Genomic DNA, 23868 nt, shown 5'->3' with positions numbered 1-23868 from the left:
AGGAATCACCATCCCTGACCTCAAACTGTACTATAGAGCAACAGTGATAAAAACTGCATAGTATCGGTACAGAGACAGGCAGGAAGATCAATGGAATAGAATTCAAGAGACTTTTAAGCTATAAGAAATAGCAGCATTCTTGGGAATAATGGTTTGTGTCTGTGTAGTACATTGTTTGGGCATCTTGCTCGGTTGTGTCTTACCTTGTGTCATGACAGACAACGAGTGAGCTCTAGTCACACATCACATGTATGCCACTTCCTAGGTATAAAGGTCTAATGGATTGAGTGTCCCCATAACTTACATGTTGAAACCCTAGTTCCATGTAGAGCTGTATGTGGAATGGGGCCTCTAAGGAAGTGACTGAGATTGTAAGGGTGGTGCCCTTAACAGGTAGGATTAGTGCCCAGATTACAAATGGCTCCAGAGAACTTATGCCTTTTTTATCTGCATATAGAAAGAGGAGAGGCCAAGTGAGGACATATCAAAAAAATATTATCTACAGAAACCAAAATTTCTAACATCTTTGTCATGGCTTTTCAGTTTCCAGGGCTGTAAGAAATTTACTGTCTGTTGAATAAGATATCCTGACTGTGGTATTTTGTTACTGAAAGGTGATTCATGTTTTAAGTATAATTTTAGTTGAAATAGCTTTACATCATTCACCTCTCCCCTTCTTCCATGGATTCCCTCCTAGGTACCCTTTCTTGAACCCCTTTCCTTTTCTCACTCTTACGTTGATAGCTTTTTTTCATCTGATTATTAGTGTTACAATCATATAATTATATATATTTTTTTAATAGAATGGTTCTGAATAGCTATTTAGCTCTGTGTTATTTTTAAATATCTGGCTATATAATTTAATAACAGAGACACGAATGTACCATGGAGACAAGAATGAAGTCACATTGTTCATTTACTTCATTCAGGGTTCTGCTGGCCTGTGAACATGTGGACAGTGAAGAAGAAATTGTCACTGTCTAAAATAGCTGTTCTTGTCATGCCGTGATTCCTCATCTTTGCTGATTTTTTATCATTTATTTTATGTGAATTGATGCTTTGCCAGCATGCATATCTGTGTGAGGGTGTTACAGACAGTTGTGAGTCTCCATGTGGTAGGGGAATTAAATATGGGTCCTCTGAAAGAACAATAAATGCTCTTAACTGCTGAGCCATGTCTCCAGTTTCCTGATGAAGGTCCATATGACAGATAATTCATTTGTTTACTTATTCATCATGTGCCTCTTCCAGTAAAACATAGACACTGTGATTATGGGCTTTGTTTGTCTTGTCTTTAGTGGATCTATGTATCTGAGGAACATAGCTGCCACATGGTAGACATTCAATGAGTGTTAGACAAATAGATGGCTTCTGAGGTTGGTGGGATGTCTCACATTAGATCCTTAAATTTAGCAGCCATGAGGAAGGGAAAGCATTTAAACTCAAATTTTATTTATGCATTTTCGGCATCATGGACTAAATGTTTTTTCTCCTTTCACTGCCAGATTCATGTGTTGACGTCCTGATTGTGTTAGAGGTGGAGACCGTTGGGAGATACAGGACAAGTATCTCCTACCAGCAGCATGTGGAAGGTTGGGGGCACAGGCAATTTAACTTATTTAATTTATTTAATTCCTTTCTACATGACAATACTAAACACATGAGCATTATTAGTACAAGGCAATAGACACAGTTAGAATTTGGGTAAGGTCTAGATAGTTCAAAGGCACCCGTATCTCTGAAAGCTTGATTGCCTCTTTCCATTAATAATCGATGTGCTCTTTTTGCCCTAAGTTGAGAATGAGGTAAACTATATTATTTTACCAATTCCCACATGTAGAATGAAAGGGAATAGTTAAAGGAACCATAAAACTAACTAGAGAAACATTTGAGAATGTATTTGAAAAGTTTGTGTATCGTTTTAGAAGTACCATGATTAAGTAAGAATATGTGATATTTTTCTCTTGAACAAACAAGTATGTGGACATTTACTGAGGCATCTCTATGCAAATGAGAATGTTAATGGCACCAGAGAGTGAGAGGGGATGCTCTGTCTCCATGTTCTACAAGTTGAATACATTCCCAGAATCACAGTTCTATTGAGAAGGTTTATTGTATTGTTCTGAAGGGACTTGGGGGTGTTTAATATCATATGGGCCCATGGCCTGGGGTCTGACATTTCTAGAAGCTCTAGCAGGAAGTGATCTCACTAATGAGGAGCAGTAGTGAACGTAAGGTGCTTGCTTCAGTATAGTCTTGAGTGTTTATGACACTGTCTCGGCCAAAAAAGGGAGGAGTTTAGAAACATTGGGATGGAATTCAGAAATTTCAACATCATTTCAGAAGCAGTTTCCCAAGAGCCAATGGGCATCTGTGAAGATTAAATGTAAGAAAAAGTTTTTTGCAATGCTTGTTGTCGAGCTCTGGCTCTCAAGTCAGTTCTCCAGCTCTTGAGCTGGGGTTGTCACGTAGTGTGATTAACCAATAAAAAATTGTGGTGCTACGTGATTTTGATGGCCATATCTTAAGAACACTTTAAATTTCCCCTTTGCTGTCTCCTAAGAGTCTGGGTGGCCACCTCTCAACATTGAAGGCTTAGTCACTGGTCTGTAGTAAAATTGGGAGGCGATTGATTACCCAGGCTCTTAGGAGATGGAGCCTAACGGAAGGAAGATAGGTTATTGAGGGGATACTTTTGGAAGAGATATTCAGACTCCAGACTCTTCATCTCTCTCCTGTTTTGGCCACAATAAGGTAAAAAGCCTAGTCTATTATGCATTTGCTACCATGGTTCCAAAGCAATTTAACAACAGATAATGGGATGAAAGCTATGAACCCAAACATATTAAAGTTGATTGCTTGATATATGTTGGAGTATCTTTTTGGCATATGCCCAGCAATGGTTTAGCTGCATCTTCAGGTAGGGCTATTTCTAATTTTTTGAAGAACCACTAGATTGATTTCCAAAGTGGTTGTACTAGCTTGCATACCACCAGCAATGGAGGAGTGTTCCCCTTTCTCCACATCCTCCCTAGCATCTGCTTTCGCCTGAGTTTTTCATCTTAGCCATTCTGTTTGATGTAAGGTGGAATCTCGGGGTCGTTTTGATTTGCATTTCCTTGATGACTAAGGGAGTGGAACATTTCTTTAGGTGCTTCTTAGCCATTCAAGATTCCTCAGTTGAAAATTCTTTGTTTAGCTCTGTACCCCATTTTAAAATTGAGTTATTTGGTTTTCTGGAGTCCACCTTCTTGAGATTTTTGTATGTTTTGAATATTAGCTCTTTATTGTATGTAAGGTTGGCTCAGGAACCCCAGTGGAAGAGTTAGGGGAAGGGCTGAAGAGGCTGAAGGGGATTGCAACTCCATAGGAAGAACAACAATATCAATTAACTAGACCCTTCAGAGCTCCCACGTACTAAACCACCAACCAAAGAATGTACATGGGCAGGTCCACGGCTCCCACCACATATGCAGCAGAAGACTGACTCATCTGGCATCAGTGGGAAGAGAAGCTCTTTGTCCTGTGGAGGCTTGATGCCCCAGAGAAGGGAGATGCTAGAGGGGTGAGGCAGGAGTGGGTGGGTGGATGGGGGAGCATCCTCTTAGAAGCAAGGGAGAGGGGTTGGGGTGGGGGATTCATGGAGGGGAGAAAAGGAAGGGGGTTAACATTTGAAATGTAAACAAATAAAATGACTAATAAAAATATATCATCGAGGATTTGCATCCCTGGGGGTTGGGACAAAAAGTTCATTACTTGAGAGAAGGTGCAATCATCTGAATGCTGTCCTGAGATTTTCATGCTACAAAGAAGTCATGGAAAGAGCATATCTCAGCACGACAGCCATCCCATCTGACTTCCTCAGTCTACTGCAACTGACTCATCATGACCTTAGGTAAGACAAGTGGAAGAGCCACCCAACTAACCCATAGGATTAGAGAATAGAAAAGCAAAGATATACTGTTTTAAGCCATGATTTCGGGTGTTCTGAGCAGGAGGTAATTGATGCAGTTACAACAGAGGTTAGAAAACAAGAGAGGAAATTTCTCTGGGCCGAAGAATGACATATCCTTTTGTGTATTCAGGAGGAGGAGCATCTTTAAGGGCTTATATATGTAGATGAATCATAATGCATTCAGAACCCTTAAGAGAAAAATCCTAAAAGCTTCAGAAGGAGAAGGAATCCTAAGTCACTGGAGGCTTGTAAGAAAAGAAGCTGTCATCCAAGTCTTGAGATAAAATAATTTTGAATTTGGCATCCTATATCCAGCACAACACTCATTTATGTATGAGAATGTGAATAAAAAAGGATTTTTCAGACCTGCTAAGACTCTGAAGGATTACCATTTACAAGTGCTCTGCAAAAGACTGAGCTAAGGATAGGCTGCAGCAATTGAAAAACTGAGTCAGAAAAGAGTAAAATCTGAGTTGTAAGAATCGGCAGGTAAATAAACCAGTGAGATGTTGAGCTGTCTTATCAGTCCTTGGTGTGTAATATAGAAATGTAATAGCACACTATCTGGAACTAGAATCTCATAACATATGACATTAAATATTATAGGATGTTGTAGTGCTTAGTGTCTTTTTGGAGAAATACAGATATGACACATTCCATATACTTACAGAAGGATACAGATGTAGATAAATCTTATAAACCTGATAAACCTTATGTATTATGTATTCTGTAAAGCTGAGAACTAGAAAAACAGAAATAGGTTTCATGTATCCTAAACCATAGAAATAAAATGTACACCATCACCAGTAAAGTGCTGGTAATTAGAAAATATAAGATCTTCCCAAGAGAGTGGGTCTAATCGTGCCTTTATTACCTTAATTATGAGTGGACTCTTCCCACAGCACTGCTCAAGACGAGGCTTTGTTAGTATCACAGGGTTTTATTGCTGTGAAGAGACCCTATGACCACAGCAATTCTTATAAATGAAAAAATTTAATTGAGGCTAGCTTCCAGTTTCAGAGGTTTAGTTCGTTATCATCATGGCAGGAATCATGGTGTTGTGCAGGCAGACAAGGAGCTGAGAGTTCTACACCTTGGTCCACGGGCAGCAGGAAAAGAAGAGTGAGCCATTGAGAGCAGGCTTGAAAATTTGAGACCTCATAGCCCACCCAACAGTGACATACGTCCTCCAACAAGGCCACATCTCCTAATAAAACCATTCCCTGTGGCCAGTCATTCAAATAGATGAGTCTATAGGGGACATTCCTATTCAAATCACCACACTTAAAAGTAGGGAGTGCAATCTAGATAAATGGTTACAGTGGAAAGGCTTAAAACCAAGGAAATCTCTTGGAGCCTCAGCCCTAGACAAAGAGCTACAGGCAACTGATGAATGTTGAGATCAGGAGAAAGGACTTCTCAGGGAAGAGCTCCCCAGTTGGCTATCCAATACCAGCTGGTCATCTCTAAGATAACCATATACACACAGGTGATATATAGATTGAGGTTTTATTTATGTATGTATTCAGAAACATATATGTATACATACACACACACATTAAAAAAGAGACCATGAATTTGAAAGGAGAAATGGGGGTAAATGGGAAGGGTTGGAGGGGTGAAAGGGAAGGGGAAGATACATAATTATTTACATATATTTTTTTAAAAAAACCCTCAGTAACATAAACAGTTTAACAACAGGAGTAAAAAAAGCAATGTCCCCGTTCTTACAGTCTAGTGTAGCAGGATGAACACAAATGCTTTCTTTACACTCTCTGTCAAAGCTGCTCTAAACAGAAGGACAAATGTCTCTAGAAAGGCCAGGAAGAGAAATGGTGACAAAATTTTGAAGTTAAAAATCAATTTAAAATTGATTCCCAGAATCCACATGGTAGCTCACAGCCATTTATAACTCTAGTTCTAGACACTCTGACTTTCTCTTCTGACCTTCCAGGGCACCAGGCATGTATGTGACATACAGACCTACTGCAGACAGCTCCCGTACACATGAGATAATCTACAAATAAAGTAAATTAAGTGACAACCAACCTGACAGGCCATAGGAAAGCTGAGATTGAAAGTCTAAATGGAATCCTTAAAACCATTCCATCAAAAGCATGACCGGTGACTTGGGAGGTATCCAATGGTTATAGACATGCAGTGTGGTGCTGTCCAATGTACAAATATGCATCTGTGTGGCTCACCCAGTAATGAATCCCACCAATGAAGAGATTTGTGCTGTTTCTTTCTCTATTTCTGACTATCTCTGTCTCTCTCCCACCCAGATACATATAATTGTACATCCACTGAATTTAACACGCATTCATAATGCCTCACTTTGACTAGGCCTGGTACCAAATAATTAGAAAAAAGCCCTGGAAATCTTTTATTGTGAAAGGCAAGAGCTAACAACAGAATAGAAATACCTGTATTGAGCATAAACAATAAAGGGGAAATCAGACAAATACTCTTAATTAACATGACTGGAAGACTATGTGAGGAGTAGTGTTAATAGAACAGAGAGTTTTTATTAAAAATAGTGAAGATCACAAAGACATGTGAATTTGGAGGTTGAAAATAAGATAGCAGAGACATGTAGGTCAAAGTCTCTGAAGACAGTTGATATTAACAAGAATAGAGGTTTCTGCTCCCACTGCCAAAAGACTGTCTCTGTCAGAAATACAAAGCACCCGTGTCCCAAAGAGGACATGAAACTATTAAAAATGCAAGACAATGCTCTGGGATTGACATAACAGTCTTCATAGGAAAATTTGTTCCTTAAATGAATATGTTTTAATGTGCTTCCAATCTTACTTTTTTTTTTTTTTTGCTTCACAAGTAAACTATTCCAAGCTGTCTCTTCTTAAGTGCAACACATGTAATCATGTGACATAGTTTAACTAATACTGTATGCACAGATGTCATTACTCCCCTTTTAGGCTTGGCCTCCAAAATGCCTACCTACTCTCCAAATTCTTCATCGCGGATCATGTGTTACCTCCACTTGCTGTGCAAATGAAGAGGTTCAATCCAGGGTGTCTCACAGATGCTTAAGTAGCAATAGCCATGTTTTTAATGTTGCTTGGAGTATTATATCCAAGGGCTGGAACATCACTGGTCCTTGGCTATTCAGGACTTTTACACAAGGAGGGTGTACCCTATACTCTTAGCATAAAGTGAACAACTTCTTTGAATTTCTCGACTCAGGGATACAGTAGTTTGGAAGAATTTCTTTATCATCAGCCTGGAACTGTGTTTGTGGGTTGAGGGAGAAGAGAGGAAGAAAGGGAGGGAGGGGGGAGGGGGGGGGGGAAGGAAGGAGGGGGGGAAGGAGGGAGGGAGGGAGGGAGGGAGGGAGGGAGAGAGAGAGAGAGAGAGAGAGAGAGAGAGAGCGCACCTATTGAGAGACTGAAGCTATTCACTCATTTACATATTAGGCAAAAGTGTGATATATGTGTGTTGAACATTGGACTCTGGAAAAAGACAGACTTTGTGCCTGGAGTAAAGTTAACAGTCAAATGGATGCATTAGATCATAAAAATCTAGATTGTTGTTAGCATCAGGAAGAAACTACTCAGAGAATGTTCTTTGGGGATGACTGCCATGTATGGCCTTTCTGAAACATTAAAGCTCTTCAGGATGCTCAGGCAGACTGTTAAAGGCCCTACAAACCACCAAAAGTGATTAGGTTAAATGCTTTTGTTTGTTTTTGTTGCTGTTTTAAGGTTTAAAAGGTGTTTGGGGCTGTAGAGAAGATGGTGAATTAGAATAGACAATAAGTAACTTCCTGAGAAATCTGAGTGTACTGGCTGGTTTTGTGTGTCACACACAAGCTGGAGTTATCACAGAGAAAGGAGACTCCCTTGAGGAAATGCCTCCATAAGATCCAGCAGTAAGGCATTTTTTCAATTAGTGATCAAAGTGGGTAGGGCCCAGCCCATTGTGGGTGGGGCCATCCCTGGGCTGATAGTATTGGGTTCTATAAGAAAGCAAGCTGAGCAAGCTAAGGGAAGCAATCCAGTAAGCAGCATCCCTCCATGACCCCCATCAGCTCCTGCCCCCAGGTTCCTGCCCTGTGTGAGGTGAGTTCTTGTCCCGACTTCCTTTGGTGATGAACAGCAATGTGAAAGTGTAAGCTGAAGAAACCCTTTCCTTTCCAACTTACTTCTTGGTCAGGATGTTTTGTGCAGGAATGCAAACTCTGACTAAGACAAGTTGGTCCCAGCATAGTGGAGTATTTCTGTAACAACCTGACCATGTTTTAGGGAGGACTGTGGAAGGACTCTGGAACTTTGGTCTAGAAGAGCCATTGGGTGTTAAGAGCTCTATGGGATGTTCTGTAGGAGATTGGAAGAGAATGTTGAGAACAGTGAAAACGATGGAGGCCTGGCTTATGAAACTTCAGAGGGAGGATTAAAGACTCTTTATCAGGGCCATTGCTGTTTTGATTGTGAAGATTCTGTGGTGTTGGTTAGCTGGGGCTGAAGAATCAGCTGTGATTAACAAGATACCAGAACTACTAAAACAAAACTGTTATATTACTGGGACAATTGATGCTGGTTAGCTGGAGCTAAGAAATCAGAAGTGATAAAGAAGAGACCAGCATCACTGAAGTGATAGTGTTTCCTGAGAGCACAGAGAAGCTGTGTCCCAGAGGCAGCCACAGTTGTACCTCGTGTTGGCAGCCAGACTTGATAATGTGTAAGAGTCACACAAGTGGCACTGGTTTTGAAACATGAAGGGGTAGCAGCTGAGGCTTGTCACTGTGAGAGGCCAGGAGAAGCCATTGGTGAAGGTGCTGCCTCAGTGGCAGTTGAAGGCCCAGGACTAAAGGGATTGTGTGGAGAAGCTGAGGGTTAGCACCATGAAAAGAGCCTATGAGAGGCTATGGTGAAAGTGCAGTCCAGTTGCAGCAGAAGACAGCAGTGATTTGGAGATGCCGGCACCATGAGATGACCACCACCAACAGCAGCAGCAGTGGAGCACAGGAAGCTGGAGCCTAGAAGACAAGGCATGTGCTACCAAGGGCAGAGCTGGGGAAGTGACCCAAGCTCCTGGAGGGTCCCAGTAGACCGCAAGTAGATCCCAGACATTGGATGGTTAGAGTTTGATTTTCCTTTTGATTGTGACTGAACCCTGATATTTTTCCCTCTTGAAGTAAAAGTATTTTGTGGAGCCCATAGTTAAGAAACTTTGAGTTGTAAAAAGACTTTTGAATTTCAAAAGTGATTGGATATTTCAAAGGGATTGAAATTTTAATATGTAAGAATTTGTAAAGACCCTGGGACTTTTAAAGTTGTTTAGATCTTGGGGATCAAAAAGAAAGTAAGGGTTGAGGCTTAATAGTGTTGTGTTGGTGTGTCAAGTTGACAGCGGGTCAGTTGTACTGGCTGGTTTTGTGTGTTAACTTGACACAAGCTGGAGTTATCACAGAGAAAGGCGACTCATTTGAGGAAACGGCTCCACGAGATCCAGCTGTAAGGCATTTTCTCAGTTAGTGATCAACGAGGGAGGGCCCAGCCTATTGTGGGTGGTGCCATTCCTGGGCTGGTAGTCCTGGGTTCTGTAAGAAAACAAGCTGAGCAAGCCAGGGGAAGCAAGCCAGTAAATAGCATCACTCCATGGCCTCTGCCTCCAGGTTCCTGCCCTGTGTCGGTTCCTGTCCTGACTTCCTTTGGTGATGAACAGCAATGCGGAAGTGTAAGCTGAATAAACTCTTTTTCCCTCAGCTTGCTTCTTAATCATGATGTTTTGTGCAGGAATAGAAACCCTGACTAAGACAGTGAAGATACAGGAGAATTTAGGATATTTTTGCAGTTTATTAAGATGTAAAGTTAAGAAGAAAATGTCTGCTACAGGTAATACTTCAGTCGTTTTGAACACCAAACTTAACAATACGCTTGTTATGCTCTTTGCAAGGATTCTTTTGCTGGATGATTTCATTGCTTGTTGTAGGAAAACACACTTTATTTTCAAGAAATATTAACCATGGCTAATTATTTCCAGTGGATCAACTGCCTAATTGAAATTTCTGATTGAATCTCTGCTGTGGGACAGAATTCTTATCCCAAATAGAAGAGATGAACCATTACACTTGCTGCTTTTATTGGTTTACATAAGAGACTGCTCAAAATGAACTGCACAATTTTGTCTGCTGCATCGTATTGGAACAAAGAGTGTTGTTCATTCCCTAGACTACTGGAGCACATTGGACAAAGCGAAACGTAATAACAGTTTTCTCTGAATTTATTTTAAAAAAAAAAGAGCAGATATCTTTTGGTAGGAAAAGAAATAAGAATACCCACAAGCCCTGAGTTTACTTCTGAAAGGATGAATAACATAAATTCTGGGAGCAACTGACTCTAGAGCCCAAGCTGATGTAGCATGTGGATTCACACAGTCCAGCTCGGCTGGAAACATTCAGACAGTCCCTGTTCTCACAGTAGAGCTTGTGTGAGAAACAGCCAGGTCCTGGCCATGGCTTCTCCAGGCAGTGGAATCTCTTGCTATTAGGGCTATGTTGAGAAGATAAGCAGAGTTCTCCTTCTGAAATATCCAGAATTCCAACTCAGGGAAAAGACTTGGAACTTTGAGTCACTTCTGGTTTACTCTTAAGGAAATTTGCTCTAGTTTTGGTTCCGTGGGCTCATCTCTGAAACTTTGTCAACAGTTATGGAGATGTAGAAGTTAAAGTTAACTGAGTAGACAGGCTTTCCTTGTCTTTGCGATGTACTAAAATACCTTCCGTAAATTAACATTTTATTCTTGTTTGTATTCAGTTCACACGCTTAGCCTCCGGAAGTATTTATAAATTAAGCAAGTGGACATGGGTTTGTATAGGCAGCTACCAATCTACTCAACCAAGGTTCAGGTCATCTCCAGATTTAGGCTTTGTGATTGGAGGAGAAAAACATATCATTATTGTTTAGATATAGTCTTGGTTATTAATTGTGTAAGTTTTTTTATATTGTTGTTCATATAGAAACTAATAATATAAAGATATGGAATTTTAAGAGTATCAGAAAAGCTGAAGGATATCAATTAAAAATAGTTAAAATTGCAGTGCTTGTGTTATATTACCATTTATTTTGAATTAAGTAATCAGTTACTTTTACAATTGGTGTTTTGAGAAGGCTAGTGTGGCTATTCCCTAGCAGCCTGGGCACTAAGGGAATGGTGACACAGAGGGAGTCATGGGCGCCACCCCATTGGTCTTGAAGCTGCAGCAAGGCTTTTTCTATTCTAAGTCTGGGTGCACCTGCTAGAGCACAGTGATAAGAAGGGACCTTACATTTGTACCTACTTATTCTTCACAAATGTAAAAGAAGACAAGGAGTCCATGAAGAGCCCACTGGCTTGCTCAGCCCCAAGGTGGGAAGAAGACCAAGGGAGGTGTGATGGACTTAGTTAATCCCGGATAGTCTGCCTGCCTACATTCCTGGTGGGTGCTTAGCAGCTCAGAAACTTGCTCTAGAGTGAGAATTAATAAGGACTGCTGGTTTACAAACATAAGAGAATGATTCAAGGGGCTCAACTCAGAGAGAGAGGAGAGTCGATGTCCAGAAGTTGTATTTGAGAAAATGTATTAATCTTATCATAAAGCAAACAGGAAGCTCACAAACTTCTTCAATAGGACACTCAGATCTTCCTGAAGCTTCTATCTATGAAACTGCTTACTAATTTAGAAAAATATTTAATAACTTTCTTCTTCTTTTTTTTTTTTTTTTTGAGGCAGGGTTTCTCTGTGTAGTTCTGTCTGTCCTGGAACTCACTCTGTAGACCAGGCTGACCTCAAACTCAGAAATCTGCCTGCCTCTGCCTCCCAAGTGTTGGGATTAAAGGCATGCGCCACCACTGTCTGGCTTAATAATTTTTTTTTTTTAACAGATCTTGCCTCGAGTTTATTTGTAAAAACAGCATAGGACACTGGTCATCTGCAAATAGTGTGTGGGTAGGTGTGTCACGGCAATCCATCTGTCTTCACGTTGGCAGGAGCCTTTTCTATGGGGCCTTCACTGGGGCCTGGGCACCTTTGGGAGCCTGGGCTGGAGCTTTGGGCTGGGTCTTAGCTGGAGCTTTGGCCTCTGCCTTGGTTTGAACCTTGGGCTTTGGTTGGCAGAGCCTATGACCCTTGGCCATGAAGCTTCGAATCTGCTTCCTAAGCTTGGGGTGAGCGATGAAAGCCAGGCGACTGAGTTTGCGGCTGGGGCCCTTTGGCATCTTGGGCTTGATGGCCTGAGGCTTCACAAGGGTCTTGATGGCCTCTGAGCGTGCACTCACTGCCTTTGCATTGTTGGCCTGCATCTTCTTCAGGCCTTTCTTGTTGTGCTTCTTGGCAAAGTGCATGTTCCTCAAGAACTTGGGGTCAACCCCCTTAAGAGACTCGTATCTTTGTGACCGGGGTTTCTTGATGCCATTTCTGTGCCATTTGTGGGACTGGTTGTGTGTAGTGTGGTTCTTGGACTTGGCCATGTCTGCACGGTAACCCGTGGCTTCTGCAGCACCTGGGACCGGAAGAGAAAGAGCTAATAACTTTTTTATTAGAAAAAATTACTGGTGAATAGGACACGTGGAATCTTCTGAGATATTTTGGGCATCATTAGAGAAAATTTTACTTGTATTTACCTCAGATTAAAAAAAAACGACTGTTTTCTCTGAGTGTGATGATGATGCCCCTATACCCAGATTAGAAGCAAGATCGAATACCGTGCTTTGTCATCTTGCTGAGTTCTTCAGATTTTGGTCAAATAAATACTAATGGTCTCCAATGACTGAACACATTCCTGAATTTCCCAGTGTTCCCAGATAAGATGCAGTTTTGTAAATAACCCTTTGCATATATTTCTCTGGCTTTTGGTTTCAAAGCAGAAATAAAATACAAGTCATAGGTCTGAGGGTCTGATATGCCTTCCCCAATGTGCTCTCAGAAACACATAAAACTCTAATGGGTACCCATGAATATGTTACAGGGCAAAATCTAATTAAAACATGCCATGAGACTTGCTATCATGTGTCTTCCTATTTTCTTCTTTACTTGTTCTGTGCTTTCAATACAATGCTGATATAGTCTGTGGACTTATTTTTTACCTTCATTTTGGTCCCAGGATGTAACAACATCATTAAGAAGAGAACCGGAAGACAAGACTTAGCTATTAGAATGGAACACATGCAGGGGCTGCTGGTGTTGATGAAGCTGAGGAACAGACAGAACTCTCCTACATCTTTGTTAGGAACACGAAATGAAACAGTCAATTTGGATAAAGGTCTGGCTGCTTTTGTAAAATTAAGACAGATGTATAATCTGCCCCTTGACACAGTGATTTCGATTCTAGATCCTGACATAAAGGGTCAAAAAGACATATAGTCAATGTTGATTGCAGATTTATCCAAAATAACTCTGAACTGGAAACAAGCCTTGTGATTATCAGCAAGATAAACCAAGTACTGTGTGTTCAGCCAGTGGACTACTGCAGTACCAGAAAGGATAAACTACTGATTCATGCACACATTGGAGCGAGTGTCAGATCTTTTATGCCGAACGAGTGAAGCCTTACAATAAAATTTCAATATAATTCAAGTTACGCTATGTTCTAAAATGGGAGAAACTGATTTGTGGATACGAACACGAAGCCAGATGTTAAAGAGTCATGCATGGAATCTTAGCACAGTCAAGGTTATTAAAGTACAAAAAGTATAAAATTTGAGGGCAGCCCGGGCAACATGAGACCTTGGGTCAAAAGTAAAAAAATGTGACCTTTCTGTTGTCAGTGCACACAATGGTGTCCTCCAGCCTCCTGGAGATCTGTCTGCAAGGGAGCCAGTTCAGATGTGTGGGTTAAACAGCACAGGAGCTTCCTACTGTGCCTGTGGCCACATACAAGGCCAGGTAAAGAGGTATGCATTTGGGTGACTGTCCAGTTTTTTGTATACTTGTCCCATTTTGGGGTGCAGTGCTCTTATTTTTGCTTGGTTGCCTTTAGGTCAAAGCATCCCTGACACAGTAAGTAGCAGTACTTTCCTCTGGTGGAAGATAAAGGAACCTGTTCACAGTTCCTGAATCCTGAGGTGGCTTCCTATTATTCTTTTAAGAGGAGGGCAAGATGATTTGGGTGCTGTCATAGTTTGTAGGTTCTTCTAGGCCTCATACCTAAAGGTCTTACTTCTCATTTCAACAACAGAGACTTCCTGGCTGTGTGCCATAATAATTACCAGGCCTAGAGTCTGCAGAAGCTATATTCGATAACTTCAATAGAAGTAGTTATTGGCGAACATAGTACTAACAGAAAATTGTCATAATGGTGGTTTCTCGCCTTGCAGCAGATGTCAAAAAAATACCTAAATACCTCCTACTATCATTTGATTTATGAGTTTATCTGCTGAGACAGATGCCATATGACTTCTCTCATTTGATAGATAAAGCAGCAAGGAAACAGTTGAAAGTTATGGCTTTCAGAGTGTCACGACTGTGCCATAGCCATGTACCTGTAGGCCCCCTTTTTTGTCTGCCTACTGTTAGGAAACTTTCTGAGGCAGGGTGTGGCCATGTGCATCCATCAGAGCACAGAAAAGAGAATTGTGTGCACACAGGTTTTTGCATTTCAGATTCCAGGTGGGAAGATAAGATCCAGCATTTCACCTGATTCTTGTCTTGAACTCTCTAGAAAGTTGACTATAACCAGGAAGGTGTGATAATAATTTTACTACGTATATTTTGTTTTGGTGTTATATACGGTGAGACTGGGATGCTGTGTTATACAGGATCATAATTTGTCAAACTCAATTTTTTTGTGTAGAATTTATCCCTCAAAACTATGAACCAATGTTAAACTCTAATTAATAAAGTCTAGTTTGAGGTTTTATATGGGTGAGCTGTGCTGATGCCAGCAATTTAAGATTTATTTTTAAAATTTCTCATTAGGAGTGTCTGGAGAGATGGCTCAGCAGTTAAGAGCACTGCTCTCCCAGAGGTCCTGAGTTCAATTCCCAGCAACCACATGATGGCTCACAACCATCTGTAATGTGATATGATGCCCTCTTCTGGCGTGCAGGCGTACATGGAGATAGAACACTCAAATACATAAGATAAATAATTCTTTTAAAAAACTGATTAAAAACAACAAGAATTTTAATTACGTGTGTATCTGTGATTCTGTGTGTAGGTATATGTGTGAGAGTGCAGGTGGCCACAGAGGCCTTGGATTCCCTGGAAATTGGAATAACAGGTGCTTGTCAAATGCCTGATATGGGTCTTGGAACCAAATTTAGTAAAAAGCAGTATGTGCTCTAAACCACTGATAAATCTTTTTAGCCCCAGTTTAGAAAAAGTATAAAATGAGATGAATGCTGGATTATTACAGGATTGTATAGATTGATAGAAGTGTGATTAAAAGGAAAATAGAGAAAATTTTGAGTAGTTTAATGGACAGTGAAGCATTAGTGGTATGTGTTTGTGTGTGTGTGTGTGCACACGTGCACATTCCTGTGTGAGAGTGTGGGCATACACATGCCACAATAATTGTACTGAGGTTAGATTGAGATTAGTGAACAATGCCAGGCGTTCACTTTTTCTGAGGTAGGTCACCTTTATTTGCTATGGTAATGCATACTGCAGGTTAGTTGTCCCTCAAGCTTCTGAGGAGTCTTCTCTCTCTGTCTCTCTTTTCACTGTAGCAAGATTTCAGATTCTACTCCTGTTGGTTTTACATGAGCTCAAGGATGTGAATTCAGGCCTTTGTGCTTCTGTGGTAAGAGCACTGCCCACTGATTAACCTCACTAGCCTCAAATTATTCTACTAAATAGCAAATTCTACTAAAGTCTTTTTTTTAATTCTGGAATCTTGTAAAGTTTATTCAACCATTTTCAATACTGTATACCAACTTCATCTTTTCTTCTTCTGAATTATTTTCCAAAATAGAGCACACACTATATAATTTGACACTTGATTATGCCTTTTTAGAATTATGTAGGTAGTGTTTATCATCTTGACATGCAAATAAACTTCACGAGGGCAAATTCTGATTGTATTGCTATAAATTCTTCATCCCCAAATTCCCCCTCCAGTACTCAGAATGCTTTCAAGAGTGCTTACTTCGGGATAATGTCTGCCAGTCCAACTAAGCTTTGACACACACATACATAGCAACCCTGGCTCTTTTGTTATGCTCAATGGAGTCTGAACTTTGTGCCTTAGGGATGGCCTACCTCAGAGCACTACACCAGTCTGTTTCCTGGATAGATTCCAGTTTCCATTTCACAGAGCTGAATGTTCACTATTTATAGCTCAATTGTATTCATAGAGAAGCGAGGCCGTGAGATGTTGATAGAGCAGAGCCAAATGAAATTTCCCCAGCAAAGTAAACTCAGATTTATTGAGGTGCATTTGGCAAGTTCGTGACATGGTTCTTCCCTTGACATTCTTCCGAGACACCATGGCAGGGTGGAAAGCTGGTGAAACAAAGTGACGTCTGTACTTGTAGCCAATGGGCAACTTTACCCAGAGACAACAGTAGACCTTTTATTACAAAGTCATTATGGAGTGGTTTGCATTAAGACTGCCTTTTTGCCCCGTGACCCACTGGTCTTGTCTTTATTCAATGTTTGATGACGCTGTGGGGATAGAACTGGGACTATATGAGCTGCCTATTCCAGGAGCAGCTCTAGGAATTATGAGCAGGAGCAATTAATCTATAGCAAGGAGATAATTAAAATCCAAGAGCTAGAGTGTGAAAGCCAAAGGACAGGAATGAAGCATTATACAGTACGTTTTCTGCCTTTCCCGTATTGAATTGATGTTAATGATAGCAGGTCGAGTTCTCATTTGGAAATATTTATTTATCATAACCACTGCTCATGCATGCCCAGGTTGTAGCAAACCTCACTATGTAGCTGAGGATGACTTCGATTTCCTGACCCTCCTCTTTCCCTTCCCCCAGTGCTGGGATTATAGCCATACCCCACCACGTCTGGTGATGCTGTGAGTTAAGCCCAGTAGCTTCCTGCATAGTAGGCAAGCTCTTTGCTTACAGAATGAAACTTCCAGCTTCAGCTCTTGGTTTTTTAAGCACAAGAGGGTTTTTTTTTTTCTTCAAGTCAAAAACATAAAATGCAAAATTTTTGCTGCCATCTCGGGAGATAAAATTCTAACCTAAACTCTTTTTATTTTTAGTTTCAGAGAGCACTCATTATTCTTCACATCAGGAGGGTTTGTGCAGGGTCTGACTGTGTCTGTGAATTTCCACAGCTCCGCTCATGTGTGGATAAAAAGGTCTTCTTTTTTCTCCACAGACACCCAGGGTGACTCATCAGTCAGTACAGGGAAAAACATATCTGTCTTTTATTTCATTTTTTGGCTCCGAAGCTCTATGATTGCAGGCTTTGAAGTGATCCACCCTCCTCCAGAATCTATCAGACTCGGCAAAGAAATCCTTCTGACAGTAAGAACCGCATAAAAGTTTATCACCTTAACCATTTTTAACTGTACAGTTCAGTAGTGTTAAATATTGTTATTTTGTGGGATGAAACTATACTTTTCTGATCTTGCTAAACAGAAATGGGATATGTAAAATATGCTATGTATAATAAAACACATAACTGACTTATTTCTGTGACATACTTGAAGCAGTGAAACTCATAGAAACTGAAAGCAGAGCAGTGGTTGCCAGGGGCTGAAGTACATGGGAAGTTTTGTCTAAGGAATATAAAGTTTCTATTTTGCAAGATTTGAAGAAGACGGCGTTGATGCAGAAGATGCTGTCTTTTCTTTAATGGATGTTTGGTACCTTTGTTGAGAATCAAATGACCACAGCTGATTAGGTCATTGCTCTTCAGTTTACTTCAATATCTCTGTTCTATTTTCCTGGCCTGTGTGGCAGTACTGAGCGCTTTTCTTACTTGCTAACGGCAGGGTACTTTGAAATTGCATGTTGAGATTCATGAGCATTGTTTTGTTTGTTCAGGATTGTATTATTTGGGAATATTTTGTATATATACATTTTAGGTTTTTTTTTCCCTGTGAAGAATAGCATTAGTATTTTCATAAAAATTTCATTCAGTTGGTAGATTGGTTTTAGTAATGTAGTTATTTTCACAAAGTTTATTCTGTTTATCTATAAACACCAGATATCTTTCCATCTTCTAGTGGCTTCTGTTGTTAAGCATTTTTTTGTTTTCACTGTCGAGTCAAGTCTTTTGCCAGGCTTATTCCTAGATTATCTCTCTCTATCTCTCTCTCTATCTCTATCTCTCTCTCTCTCTCTCTCTCTATCTATCTATCTATCAATCTATCATTTATCTTCTATCATCTATTTGTCTGTCTTCTATCTGTCATCTATCTATCTTATATTGATCAATCTATCTATCTATCAATCATCCGTTTGTCTTCTATCTGTCATCTATCTACCTATTTTATATTGATCTATCTATCTATCTATCTATCTATCTATCTATCTATCTATCTATCATCTATCTATCTGAAGCTATTGTGAAATGGACTGTTCCGCTCTTTTCCTTAGCGTGTTCACTATTTGTATATAGAAGTGTTACTGTTGTGTATTGATTTAGTATCTTACTATTTTTCTGAAAGTGTTTACGAGATCCAAGATTATTGTGGTGAAATATTTAGGATCTAATAAGTATGAGGTTTTATTGTTTGCACATAGGGGTAATTTTATTTCTTATTTTCTCATTTACATCATTCTTATTTGTCTTGTCTTATTGCTGTAATTAAGACTTCAAGCACTGTTCTGAATAAGAATAGAAGGGGATGAACAGTTTAGTCTCAATTCTAAGTTTGAGGACTTGTGTTTTTTTTTTTTTTAATATTATGATATTGACTGTAGTTTTGCTGTATATAGCCTTCATAAACCTGAGCTATGATTTTTTTTGTATTCCTAGTTTCTTTGACCTTTTCGTGTGAATGAATGATTAACGTCAGAAGCCTTCCCTGCGTTTTGTGTGATAACCATGCTGCTTCCTCTCCTAGCGTGATGGTTAATGTTAATTTTTTTTTTTTTACAGGTGCCATGTCATTTATTGAAAGAAAAGAAAACAAAACAGGGTAAAACATCTCTTGATAAGTGCAGTTTGCTAAAGTCCGGTTAGAACATTCGGGTAAGGGGAAGTGAGAGTAATCAAAAGGACCACTGTAAAACTTTGGGGGTCTGGCACCCGGAAGAGCAATGGAGGTGGTAGTGGAGGAGGAACTTTAGGGTCTAAAGGGAAGCTGGCCCCAACCCCACCTTCCCTTCACCCTCTCACCCGCTTAAGCCCACCAGAAACTACCAAGACTCCTGGAGTAAAAGGTTTCAAGTTCAATAGTCACCCTCTCTCCAAGTACAAAAAGCAGTTACTATCCAACTGAACAGACGCGTGTTTGCAAAGTTACGGGGAACTGAGGCATCATATAAAAAGTTAGGTTAAAGGTGATTTTGTTGTTTGTTTCAAGGGTGTGGCTCTTCCTCGGTTACCTGAACTCAGCAAAGAAATGGTTATTCGATGAAGTATCAACGGCTGACGTACAGTAAAAAACAGACAAATTCTAAAAATTAAAAAAAAAGCATAATTACCAAAAAAGTCACTGCTTCCTCTCTCTGCATTTTGCTTCTTAAACTTTTTTTTTTAAGTTTTTGAAAAAAAAATTTTTTTTAAATCATGAGAAGTAGATAGTAAAACAGCTCCTGGAAGAATTTACAACCAATTGCCTGAGAGTCTGGGAAGCCAACGGGCTAAAAAGCGGAGTAGGGAGGAGCAGACAGGCAAGGGTCCTCCCCAGTCACTGGGTAACCACGGGAGAGGATTCTTTAGTTAAAAGGCAGGGAGAGGAGGAAATGGAGGGGACAAAGATAAAAGAAAAGGTCACTGTTGCCTGTTTTGAATCCAGAGAGAAAAATGCCTGGCCTGTTTGGAGAGAGAAGCCCTCTGGAGAAAGTGGGCTAGAGAGATTCAGCCCTGGGATAACCCTGTCCCCAGCACCACAGGACTCAGAGGGGAAAAGGAGCCAAGGCAGGTCTAGTAGATGCAGCCGGCACGGGCCTCTGGAGGCTCCATCACCCCCTACTGTGTGCTCGTGCCCACCTGTGTGCTGCCCGAATAGCTTCCATAGTTGTAGTTCCCCTAGTATGGAGGCCACTGGCTCTGGTTCTGATAGTACTGGCTCCACTGCTGGGCATACTGCTGATACTGATTATAGCTGGGCTGGGGGTAGGTCTGGGCAGTGAGGGGTGGTGGTGGGGTGTAGGGAGCAGGATTGTACGGGCCATAGCTCCCATAGTTGTAGGCAGGTGGTGGCGGAGGTGGAGGTGGTGGGGCTGGGTAGCCCTGGGTGTAGCCTCCTTGGTTGTAGGGCAGCTGGCTGTAGCTCGGCTGTAGAGGGCTGTAGCTGCTCACTGTAGGGGTGCTGGTATTGGCGCTGGAGCCAGGGATGTTGCTGTTTTTGTTGTAGCTGCTGGCTCCCGGAGGGTTCCGAGCAGGGCTATAGCTAGGTGGTGGCGGTGGTTGCTGTGGTGGTGGCTGATGTGGTAGTGGATGTTGCTGAGGAACCGAGGTATAGCTGCCTCGGTTGTTGGAGTTGTTGTTAAACCGGTTGTTGTTACTCCAGTGGTTTTGGTTGTAGCCACCACCTCCGCTGCGGTTGAAACCTCCTCGGTAGTTGCCTCCAACACCACCGCTGCTACCACCATGTCCCTGGTTCTGGAAGCCTCCTTGGTTGCCTCCAGGAGGGCCCCGGTTGTCATAACGCTGGAAACTGCCACCAAGCCACCACCTCTGTTGTCAAAGCGCTTTTCAGGGGGTGGGCCAGCCTTCTGGTCTTCCTCGTTGTACTGCCTCACCAGCTTGTCAGCTTCCTCTCGCTGGAGCTCAATGAACAGAACCTCATCTAGGAAGTCCCCAACATCGGGCAAAGTGAAGTTGGCTTTCATTTCTAAGACTGCATGATCTGGGACATCTTTCCCTTCTTCGTCAGTTTGCTTTATTGTGCGGTCTTTTAGGTCCTCATCAGTTGGACAGATTACAATAGCTTTCCGCTGGAAGCCTTCAAATGGTCTCATTTTCCGTCTCTGGGCTGACCCATAAACATTTGTCTGATCTAGGATATAGTTTCGTTTCTTGCGGGCAGCGATCTGAATAAGACGGTTGAGGCACTGAGTGGCCTGCTGGATCAGCACATCCCAGCGGCCAGCATAGTTCCGCTGCCGACGCAGGCCCATCACCCGCATCTTATCCATGATGGCATTGGTACCCAGAATGCTGTACTTCTTGGAAGGGTTGGAGGCTGCATGTTTAATGGCCCATGTGGTCTTGCCGGCAGCAGGCAGGCCTACCATCATCAGGATCTCACATTCTGCTTTGCTCTTTGGTCCAATGGTGCCTCGTATCCTCTCACTGAGGGAAAGGTGCTGGATGAACGTGAACCCTGGGAGAATAGAACAGTAGGGCTCTGCTCTCTGCCCGAAGTTAAATTCCACAGCACAGTTCTTCACCAGGACATGAGGGTAGAGGGCCTGGCCCCCTAAGGCTTCTTTCTGGATCCGGAAGGCAATGCCCATCCAGTTGCCATTCTTGGTAAAGTAAAGCTCCACATCATTTCCACATTCAAAGTCCGCAAAGCAGCCAATCACATCGTTCTCTGCAAATTTGTCTCCATCGTTTTCAAAGCGGCTATTGATGGACTTCTTCCCTGTGCCCCCATAACCATAGGAAAAAGGCTCTTCACCTAGCTGAGTGCTGCAAGAGTTCAAGGACCAGGCAATACGGACAATGTGGGGGTCGGGCTCTGTAGATGGAAGGTGCTTCACGGAGATTTCCTCATTGATCTTCATTTCAAAACACACACGCCCCCTTCTGACCCCATAGCTGGCACGGGCTCCTGACCACAGGAATGCAAAGCCCTCGATCGTCAGTGGATAGCCACTACTCCGGTCTTGGGCCACTTTGAAGTACAGGTCACAGTTATATGTGTCAATGGCAACAAGAGTGTCATCAAAGTCATCTTCATCCTTTTCAGCAGGAGGCTGAGGAGAACGGCCCTTTCGGTCCTCTCAGTGCTCGAAGTACCCACGGCCTCAATTCTCTTCAAAATGCCTCTTCTGATTCTGGAATTGTGGTCTGCCTGTCTTGAGCTGTGAGGCTTCAGGGAGAAGGAAGCTGGGTGAGGCTTCTTGCTTCATCTGTCTTCAATTCTACTGGGTGATATGCTTGTTGCTGTGGTTCCATGTCTAGTGGTCTCCTATCGTAGCTTGTCTCATTTTCTTGCTTGATGACCGGTGTCTCATAGAATTGGTTCTGTCTGGTAATATTGTCCATGACATCTTCTCTTGTTTGTGCCCAGGTAACCCCGGCTCGTCGTCAGCCTCGAGCTCCGGTTTGTTTTAGGGCTCCTCGGCCTCTAGCCGCCAGCAGCCACTCAGCGAGCTCGGCCTTCAGGCCACGAGTGTCCAGGCCGCAGCTCCTTGCGAAGTTCGTTCACTTTCAGGCGATGTACATCCATGGCCCGGGCCCCCATGGTGGCCCCCGAGCCCGACCCGGCCTCCCAGGGCTCTGTTCCCCCTAAACCTTGCCTGTCAGGAGGCGAAGGGGGAAAAAGAGGGGGGGGGGCACTCCAATGGCGGCGGCTCAAACAGCCACCTCCTCTCCCTTGCCCGTACCGTAAGGTTAATGTTAATTTTTAATTTAATGATTCTGGAATTACCTGGGCATGGGCCTCTGGGCATGCTATATGGGATTATCTTGATATCATAAACTGAGGTGGGAAGATTCACTGACCATGGACATTACCTTGGTTAGGATCCTGGCTGTGTAAACAGAAAGGGACAGAGCAGTGTGCATACAATTGCCAGTTTCTGTTTCCTGATCGTGGGTGTGATGTGTTCAGCTACTTCAAGCTGCAGAGAGACAGTTACTCCTTTTTGTTCTCTTCATCTTAGAGCTTGTCAGTTTGCATAATGCTGAAATCTTTCCTAAATCTCACTTGCTTGTCTTGGAAATGCACACTAGTCCCTGAGCTCTTTCTCTGTTTTCTTCTCCCCTTCCCCTTCTTTTTCAGTAATGCCAATTAACTTTTTATTTCAGAGCATGCTCTTTTGACTTAGGGTTTCTGGTGAGAGGACTGATGTTGGTATGATAGGTTTGCCTCCACAAAAATAAAAATTCTATGGCAGTTTGTAATATTCTTTGCTGTTTTGTGTTCTTGCTATTTTAACTATTATTTCATGTGGAGAGGTTCTTTGTTACTCAAGTCTGTTTAAAGCTTTAAATAACTCTTGTATTGTGATGTCTTGTTTCCTTTCCTGGATTCAAGAAATTTTTTATGATTTTATTGAGTTGGTTGTCTATGTCTTCAGTCTGTATCTAAGTTACCTGTTTTTATGACACATCTGTGAGTTGAGTTCCTAATTGTGTCCCAGAGGTTTTGAGTGTAGTGTTCAGGATTGTTTATTTTTTCTTTTCTGGTCTTCAACTGTTCCTTGGCCCTGTCTTCCATTCCTGATGTTCTTTCTTCTGTCTGGTTTGTCCACTGGGGACTCTTTCACTGAGTTTTATTAATTGAGTGACTGAGCTTCTTGCTTCCAGATTCATTTTTTTCCCTTCAGCATCTATCTTTTGTTGAGCTTTGCGTTAAAAATTGCTGAATTTCTCATTTAAGGTTGGAATTCCTATGTAGGTTTGAATGAACTGCTTCACTGGTTTGTTTATTTGAGCCTCTTTAAGGACACTGGACATGGATCATTTTGAAAAGTAGACTTCTAATTACATCCCTATCTGGAGGCTGAAGAGCTGTGATCTCTTCCAGAAGTCACATTGTTTGTCTTTTTATTTCTTATGTTTCTATTCTGTTGTGTGTGCATATGTTTGGATGGATGAATCTTATTTCTGTTTTCCCATGATAAGTCTTCTTAGTTAGCACTTTTAATTGTTT

General features: G+C 41.7%; 2 pseudogenes across 1 annotated transcript; both read right to left on the bottom strand.

Moving 5' to 3' along the window:
* Positions 1 to 11849: 11849 nt before the first annotated feature.
* LOC114640505 lies at positions 11850 to 12467 on the bottom strand (annotated as a pseudogene). The gene has a single exon (XR_003714150.1). The product of XR_003714150.1 is annotated as a 60S ribosomal protein L29 pseudogene (transcript).
* Positions 12468 to 20006: 7539 nt separating this feature from the next.
* Positions 20007 to 22440, bottom strand: LOC114640518 (annotated as a pseudogene).
* Between the last annotated feature and the right edge of the window lie 1428 nt (positions 22441 to 23868).

Source organism: Grammomys surdaster, unplaced genomic scaffold (genome assembly GCF_004785775.1).
Source record: "Grammomys surdaster isolate TR1022 unplaced genomic scaffold, NIH_TR_1.0 125833, whole genome shotgun sequence".
Classification (NCBI taxonomy): Eukaryota; Metazoa; Chordata; class Mammalia; order Rodentia; family Muridae; genus Grammomys; species Grammomys surdaster.
The sequence above is the reverse complement of the archived record's forward strand: the minus strand, read 5'-3'. Positions and strand labels throughout refer to the sequence as shown.